Raw genomic sequence first — 9,742 nt, 5'->3', positions numbered from 1 at the left:
TTTTTGCAATGTTTTATTACAAAGTTTTAATGCAATTTTTTATTACAATTAAAATAAGTGCTGGGTCAATTCCCATGTTTTAACACCTTATAAAAACACTTCATCTTTCATATAAAGTTGTTATATATACATATATATGTATATATCAGTAATACGGATATTTTAATTTGTCTTATATTCTACGTTGTGCAAAATTTGCGAAGATAAATACTTGATATTTGAGAATTATTGAAGTCAGTAGTTTATATGTATTCATTATTTCAATGAGGATTTATGATTCTGACTGAAATAAAAATCGGTCTCGTTCAAATAGAGATGTGAAAGTGCGGTGACGTAAGGTTGAGTTACGGGGACGAATGAGTAAACAAAGTCTTAACATTTGATGTGCTTAAAGTTTCTGGAGTGCAGGCAGGATTAAATAAAAAAGGGCGTTGTCTGTTAAGTAGGTTTACGGACGATAATATTTAACGTGATAACGTCATAAGAATAATTGATGAAAAATTGCATAATTTTTAATTTTCAAATATTATTTACAGTTTTTGCAAATTTAATTTAAATAATTTGTATAAATATAATCACGAACAATTAGTTAAAAATCCCGCCTTAACCTGTTTGATATTAAAGAAGATTTTCTCGCAAGGTGGTTGGCCGGTTCTTGCACGCTCGGCTCAAGCGGAACGTGACAATTTTTCGTCCGTGCAGCCGGCGTTCATCGATTTATAAGACGTTATCACGTCAAAAAACAAATAAGATGCGAAATTAAATGCTTTAAGTCACAGATTATTTTAATTTAGGTAGTTTTGATTAGGTAAAGCACAAATTTTAATCTACTCAGTTGTTTCGTATTAGGTATTTTCCTTTTAAAGTGAACGAGATTATATTGTAACTATACCCCCTTTGTTTGTACCTACTAATTTTCTTCTAAGTTCTTCCCCTCATCAGACAGTGGCCTTTGATCCACGGACAACAACGTTTTTTTTTTTTTTTTTTTTTGCTTACAACCTTCACCAGTAGGAGATGGACAAGTACAAGAAAGACATCAGTTATCCCTATTGTGACTGTTCATTATTTATGGAATGAATTTTTCAAATGATGCAAAAGATCTAATTAATAAAATGAACAAAAGAAAAAATAAAGACAAGTAAGTGTAAAGGTATTTTTCTTATAAAATGAATTTAAATTCAAACATTCAAACCAAGCACTGTCATTTTCATATGTTTTAATATAATTTTGTACATCTATTTTGTTTCAGAAAAGTATGCTAAAATTTTTCACAAAACATTATTTTGCAGACTTATGTGTATTTAATTATTAAACATATTTTATTTAAATTTAAGATACTTTTGTCACGTTTCAAAATTACAACAAATAAATCTACGTGAAAAAAATATAAAGTCAACATTAACTATCATGATGATACATGCCATGTGTCAATACGGCGCGACTCACAACACTTAAGCCATAGGAAACAATTGACCCTTGATTAAAAATATTAAAAAAAATTTGTTGAAGACATCTGGCCAAATGGCATTTACATACTCTGGCACTTTCATTTTGAGTTATGTTGTACATCTTTCATCCCTGCGCGACGTGTTGCCAACATCGCGAGTCGCAGGCGCGTGGGCCCGCCGCCTGCGAATATTGGCAACCGGCTTCACATACCCGCACGGCGAGCGGACGACCACCAGGCGCTAGACCACCGTGCGCTTCTCCAAGGGGCCTAGTGAAGCGGTTCCCAACCAAGACCTTCGTATTTCTCTTTGCTAAAATTCCTTGGTGTAGTCCGGTCGGCTTCGGATGAATCATTGCTTTCTGTTATTGTTCCGGTGACTTCCGCTTGGGCTGTCTGCCCCTGATACGCCTTTTCAGAGCGTATGATGTGTGAGAATAATTTTATTATTGTTTGCTTGTGGGTTGTTTTCCAATGTTCCATTTTAGGTAGGGAGCAAGAGCGTACGCAGTACTTGATTTCAGGGGAGGAGGGAGTGGGTTTAAATAGAACTACTTTTCCTGCTGTTTGTTTCGAATTCTCCCCCCCCCCCTTGCCAAATGCAATGACCGCCCCTGTTAGGGAGAGAGGTTGAGTGAGACACGACCCAAACAGAACAGCTAGCTCTGCGCTTCTACATTGTGTCTGGAATCACTTCCGGGGGGGGGGGGGGAATCTGTAAAAAGCCCCCCCCCCCCCCCACCCAGCCAACTCTCACTCGTCGCCTCGGTGGTTCAGTGGAACTGACCTCCGTAGCCCAGCTGGCTTTTGGTGCGAGGTAGTTCATGGTTCGTGTCCAGGGAAAGGCGTGAAGTGAAAAAGTTTTGTCTTTATCTGTCACGACTTCATCCCTTACACTGTATTTACTGTAAAAATATTTTTTTAATAAATAAGTTTATATTGTTTTAATTAAAATAATTATTACTTTGTGGGCTATTTGTTATTATATATGTAAATCCTGACCGTGTAATATTCTCGTTACTCTGTCATTTTTCTCAAATCAATTAATAAAAATCGCATTGGTTGCCATTAGTTACGTTTGCGTGCATTATGGAAGCCGCAGAAGGATAGTTAAACGTAAAAAAAAAATCCATCGTGTACGTGATGGTGAGTTTCCCCGAGAAGCCCATTCATCCATTTAAACAATAAAATAAAAGGATCGTTGGGATACCTTTAACAAGGCATGTTTAAAGGTACCTCATTAATATCTTCTCTCAGGAGCTCTGTGTACAACTGAAGAATGTTATCCAGATGTCTTACAGCTGGTAGTTCTTCAACTCGTCTCTCGCTGGCAAGGCGCCTCTCTTCAGCTTTATACCCCCCCCCCCCCCCCAACCCTTCCCACTCTTGTTCGCTCAGAGCAGCTTCTGGTACAGTGACCGGTCGGTGCAGGTCTGTCTCGTACGTCAGCTGTCAGCAGATGGAGCAGCCAGCCCTTCAAATGCATTGCAATAACGTGCAGAGTGCTACTTTAACAAATGCAACAAACAAAACATTTTTTAAAAAATTGGTTGTCTGTAAAGTCGGTTTACGGACGATAGTTTAACGTGACAACGTCATAACCAAACATTGATGAAATTATTGCATACTTTTATGAATAAAATTGAATCATTTTTATTGAATTATCACTATTTTGTATGGATACAAAGAAGGAGTGAAATGAAATATACAATTTAATTAATAAATTTACTTTTATTTGCACTCATTAATTGAAATATGTTTATTACTTTAACTAACAGATTATTTTAACTATAAATTTTTGAATGAAAGTGATTGTTTAATTGGAATGTTCAATTGGCTCCATAAAATAGTATATTCCCTTGCACGTCGGTTAGGCGGTTCAACTTGATATTAAAATTTCTAAATATTTTTTTATTCTCTTTTATATTTCTTTTTGTTTATTGCTCTTTATTTTGATTAAAATGGAAAAATGGAAAAATAACAAAAAAATTAATTAATTAAAAAGTAGTTTAGTTAAAGTTCTAAATTTAAAAGCTACTTTTGAAAAGCCCGCCTTAACCTATTTAATATAATAGTAGATTCATAGGCTAATCGAGTGGAAGAGAGACGGGACAACGAGCGTAACGGGACAATGAGTCATCCTTTTTCGTGCTTGCAGCCGGCGTTCATCGATTTATTAGACGTTGTCACGTCAAAAGGAAATACAATAAAATGTTTATAACATTTAATTAATTTAAGCAATCAAACGTATACTTGTACTGGCAAAGAGGTAACAAAAGTTTTAAAATATATATAAAATAACCTACCGTTGAGTGCCGCAGGGATCTAAGACAGCTAGAGTGGCGGGTAGACTGCTTGAGTATATGAGACGGCTCATCTAACAGTGTACTGCAAAGGATGAGGCATACAACAGTTGCGCGGAGACTGCGCTATTAGATGAGCTATCTCATTTACCCCATATAGTGCTGCAGGGAATGACTTGAACGTGAGGCAGTCATATTGCGTAATTTTATAAGACGGCCTAACTTTTCGAAACTTTATCTTAAAGTTTTATTTATTTTGTTGGCCGAACACCAGGACAGGTAACAACCTTGTTCCTTTCCTGGTTCACATTAGGCCAACAAACTTTAAAGTAAAGATGATTTCTTCCTAGTCTCCTTATCTACCAAAGGAAATTGCGGGGGTCTAAATGTGGGTTTACCATTTACACAATGGCTACGATTGAACTTAAAAATTGCAATTTAGTTCGTAATCTTGAATTCGTAAACAAATCATAATCACAAATATTTAACTTCAATGTGATCACTAATTGATACTTACTTCTTTCGTTTTCTTTCTCCGGGGAAACATTATTTCGCGTCAACAACATGTTCTACCTGGCGAGATGAAGATAAAAGACGGCCGGGTTATGCCATACACTGGAACACGGGTTCCCTGGGTGACTGAGGGAGGTCCCAGCGTGATGTGGGAGTTCGGGATAGGCGCCAACAGTGCTGACAAAGTCTTGGGGCTAAGGACACAGACCAACTGTCTGGTTAGCTGAGTGAAGCAGGATGCCGAGGTGGTGACCATGCTGGGATGGGTAGCCTCAGCCTCTGGTCATAGCCGGAGCCCCAACACCTTTTCCGACGCGTATACGGCGTATTCCGTATCCACACCCGTGGGTACCCCGGGGCGAAAGGGGGTTATGCCTAGGAGAGCCGGGTTGTCGAAGAAAAACTAGGAGGAGGGGGGGGGTGGAAAAATCCCCCTATGGAATTTGGTACTTTTGTACTTTTGATCATTCCACCGTCCTTGCTCACACAAGGCAGTTCCGATTGTTAAGTTCCAACTGATAAGTCCGAACTGACAGTTCGGAAGTATCGTTTGTGGGGGGGGTGGGGGGGGGGGTCCTTTAGTGTTTTATGAAATATATACTGAACAGTATTGAAAGGTACACACTCACCTGTATGGTGGACTGCGCCAGGACCTGCAAGAGCCGCTGGTGCTGTGCAGAAAGGAACCCCATTCAACTAGTCTCATTGCTGGATATACAGGAGCAACGCAAGACACGAGTCTCCTACGTTGCTAAGGGCTTCTCAGTGTCAGCAGTACCTGTGCGCGTTTTTCTACCCTTCACCTCCGTGGCGCAGAATAAGTCCTGAGGTGAGTATCAGATGATGCAAGGATGCGTGTTCGTAAGTCAAACCCTTACTAACATTCCGTCATAAATGCAGGACTGCTATTAAAATATTAAACAAATAAATATACATAACGGATTTTTTAATTTTATTTCACAGTACTTATAGATCCAATGTAAACAGAAAACTCCTTTCAAGGCTTTAGAGTAATTATGTCCGCTTAAGAAGCGAGGTAGAATATTTATCATTAAAATAACTTACAATTTTGCGATATTGTATTAAAAAGTTTTTTTTATTCATTCTAACACAATTGGTAAATTTGTTTGTTAATGTGATAGCCTATTATTTAAACACGTTATCTATGCAGAAAAGTAGGCTAACTTTATTTCATCACATAACGATTACAAGAAATAAAAACGTAAGCTCAAAAATATGCCTATGTTAAAAATTAAAGTTTTTTTCTATCATTTGTGTATGAAATTGAAAGAAAAATATTTTGTGCGTATCTAGCTAACTTAGGAAATGTCTTTTAATTAGATTATTATTTTTTAAAAGGTCTCCAATTTATAAAGAACTTGTAAGCTGAAGTGTATATACGAGTTTATAATAGGTTGGTGCCAGAAATTTTGTTGGGCTCCAAATTTTTATAACTTAAGTTATACGGAGTAATTAGTAGAGGGTTAAACAAAACTTAACGGGCGTGTTGGTGGACCCATTTAAAAAATACGTATTGAGCAATACGGCCCTAGGGATCCATTTTTTTTGTTATATTTACGTTTGGTCCCTGATGCATCCTTCGTCTATTCAAGACAGTGTTAGATGCAAAGAACGACTAAAGAATTAGTTCTGAACTCATAAAGTCATAATAAATGGAGACAAATAGGAAAAAAGGACCACTTTAACTTAATTTAAAAAAAAATTGGTTGTCTGTAAAGTCGGTTTACGGACGATAGTTTAACGTGACAACGTCATAACAAAACATTGATGAAATGATTGCATACTTTTATGAATAAAATTGAATCATTGAATTATCACTATTTTGTATGGATACCAAGGAGTGAAATGAAATCTACAATTTAATTGATAAATTTACTTTTATTTGCACTCATTAATTCAAATATGTTTATTACTTTAACGAAGAGATTATTTTAACTATAACTTTTATACATGTTTGCTATTTAACTTCTTCCAATCTGTGTCATTCTGTTAAGGATAGGACGGTGATAGGAAAAGTAGGAAACGAATGGGAGTGTTTCAAGTTTAATGTGTCTCGTAAAAGTCAAATCGATTGTTGTTCCAATCGAGTGGAACGGAGATAGATGCGGCGCAAGCGTACTATGAGCGTAACGGGACAATGTGCGTAACGGGACACTTTTTCGTGCGTGCAGCCGGCGTTCATCGATTCGTTAGACGTTGTCACGTCAAAAAGAACTGATCGCGTTCAGGAAGAGAAATGCTTTAGCCCAAACCATAATAGAACGTGTTCTATTTTTTCATCTATAGACACGAGCCGATGGCGTCAAGATGGCGGACTCACGCGAATATACTGTGAATTAGCTAGATGAACTGTCTGGTTAATATAATATTATAAATACATCACAAATAATTGCTTTAAAGCAAACCCAATTTACATTGTATCCTTTCAATTTAATATATCCAGATGTTGAAGTTAACCTACCAATAAAAAATATAATCTCGTTAATTTTAAAATTGCTCTGTATTGGTTTTCAAATACTAAACCAACTTTGTTATTTTTTTTGCAAGTGAAAACGATAAAAAAAAAATCAAAAAATCATTCGCCAATATATGTAATTTTTAAAATAAAAAGGTGTAATTTTCAGTATTTGGTTGAATTGACAGAAACGCGTTCATCCTACCCCGATATGCTTGGCTTTGGTCGGCAAATGCGATAGCTGGTTTCCTGTTAACATTCCAGGTATCGTGTTGTATGTAGTTGCGAATTCTTTCTTCTCTTCTACTTTGCAAATGTTCATGCCCGCGGGTGTGAACAGAAGGCGTAGCAGAAAATGGGCATCGTGTGGGATGGGCTGTAACACCCGGAGCTCTGCGTGTCTTGGGAGATCCACCCGGGCGGCAACCTCCAGCTAGCTAATGAGCGCGCTTAGCGCGACTTAATGTACCGTGTACACCTCACACCCTAGATTCCCCTAGCGACTTCCACGGGCCACGTTTGCGAATGCCTCCAACATCCGAGCTTCAGATTCACGATTTAAGGGAGCAGTACCCCAAACTATTTTGCGTCCACTTGATGTAAGCTTTTAAACATACGCCATTGCTAAGCACATGAATGTCTGTAGAAGAAAACTACAAAAAAAACCAAAAGACAAAAACACAAATTAAGCAAAAAATTGCTGTTGTCAACAGGATATAAACAGCATATACCTACAGGACATATAAATATATTTTTTGCTTAATTTGTGTTTTTGTCTTTTGGCTTTTTTGTAGTTTTTTTCTACAGACATGCATGTGCTTAGCAATGGCGTATGACTAAAAGCCTACATCAAGTCATGCACTCCCATTGCACAAATCTTTCAAAGATAATATTTTGCGTCCAATATTTCGTGATTTGCACACGATTATAAATTCACAATAGAACAATATTAAAACTTTTATTTAGAGTTTTTTTTATCTACCAAACAAGTCTTCATTTAATGATTTTATGAACTTAGTCAAATTTTGAATGTCAGTCATAGAATATACTGAAAGTGTGAAATCATGTGGGAACAGTATCCTTCGTTAAAAAAAAAAAAATCTTTTTTTTATTACATCATTTGTAAATAAAAAAAAATAAGTTTTCCCAAAACTCTGAAAAATTCAGGTTTGTGTGACTTTGGGAAACAATTATTTTGATCGTATTAATGAATTACATAACAAAAATAAATAGTATTTTTTACGAAGGCTACATACGATCGGTCAATCAAAAACTGAGTACCACGTAGTTCACAAAACCATTAAATAGTCATTTTATAAACAGTTGAATATGATTATGAATTTATGTAAAAAAAAATGTGCCAAAACATGAAATGTTAGAAGCAAAATTACTTAATGTCATCTTAAGGTAGATTTCGAAGCAAGACTGCCTACTGTAGTCGTTACCAATGTGACTCCCAGGAAATTTCGAGTTTTTCTTTTCATGGTACATAGACCCTAAAGTCATCGTCAAATAATAAATTTGTGTACATGTGTATATGTAATGTACACGATAACTACTTTTATTTTGCACTACAGTGAAACATCACAACATATCTGAAAAAAAAAAACCACCTGCCCTTTTAGTACTTAGTAATGAAAGTACCGTATGACTTAATACAAATTTTTAGACATACGCCATTGCAGTTTTTCCTTTTTTGTCATGGAGAAGATGAAAAATAAAAAAGATAACATAATCTCACAGAGAACAAGCCTAAATCAGTTTATGTCGAACAGATAGACCCAACGAAGAAACTAAACAGGTGTTATACAACACAACGACAACTGCACAGACGAACACTTTCAAACTTTGAATGTCTGCCAGCAAAATAATTCCGTTGAAGGAATTTAGTAATGAAATATCAACACACAAGACGAACACAGTGGGTTAAAAACGACGAGATTGTTTCAAAAAGAACATTAAATGCGGACATACAACAAACTTGGACAACGGACAAAAAATACGAACACAACGATGAAAATAAACAGGTATTATAGACAACACAACGACAGCTCCGAGGAACACAGTAGGTATCCTATGACAAAATAGTTTCGACGTTTCGGGAATCGGGAACTGGCGTCTGTAGACTGAACTGTTACTAAACGTAAAACATCTTGTTGGGATCTGAAAATATGTACTTACAAGTGAGAAAGTCTTTATAGTGGCTTCATAATGAAACCACTGTAATTACTTCCAGACTGACAACGGGACTTACGCAGGGGGAGGGGAAATGGGATAATACAACCCCCGAAATCCCAAAAAAAAAAAAAAAAAATTCTTACCAGCAAAATTAAAATTTGAAAGAAAACAGTTGACATTCAAAATGCGACATCTGTTGACAGTTATAATGTTTTTGATACCACGGACCCTTATTGCATGGGGTGCCCAAAATGAGTTTGCAGAACAGCAATTTTATTACTCTCTTAGTAGACTCAATATCTAGCCCGTTAAAATATGTTGTAAATATTATAATTATTAAAAAAAATGTTTGTATAAAACTTTTTTGATAAATGCAATCCTAAAGGAAAGGGCAAATATATATTTTTTTTTAATTCTTAGCTTATGGGAAAATTTTAGTAGCGGAATTTTCAGTAGTGGAACAGCGCCAAATTACCTACCAATGCCGGTCCAATGTGAAGCTCATGACCATGCCATTTATATCGACAATATCGGCTGCATGGAATACGCGACCATAGTTTACCAATTGCTTTGTTCATAATTTTTTCGATCGTTCAAGAAGTTTCAGGAATGGTCCACAAGAGATTTTAATTTTGAAATCTACCAGCTCCCGTAGAACGAGTGAAAAAGGGGATTTGTTTTTTCTCTCTCCCAAGTGGGTTTATTCACTAGCGCAGAAAAATAATAAGTCTTATCGTAACGTATTCACTGAACGCGAGACTAATTAGTAATGAGTTTTATTTTTAAGAGAAAGAGAGAGAAAAAAAAAACGAACACTCGCGC

Source organism: Bacillus rossius, chromosome 1 (genome assembly GCF_032445375.1).
Source record: "Bacillus rossius redtenbacheri isolate Brsri chromosome 1, Brsri_v3, whole genome shotgun sequence".
NCBI classification, from domain to species: Eukaryota; Metazoa; Arthropoda; class Insecta; order Phasmatodea; family Bacillidae; genus Bacillus; species Bacillus rossius.
The sequence above is the reverse complement of the archived record's forward strand: the minus strand, read 5'-3'. Positions refer to the sequence as shown.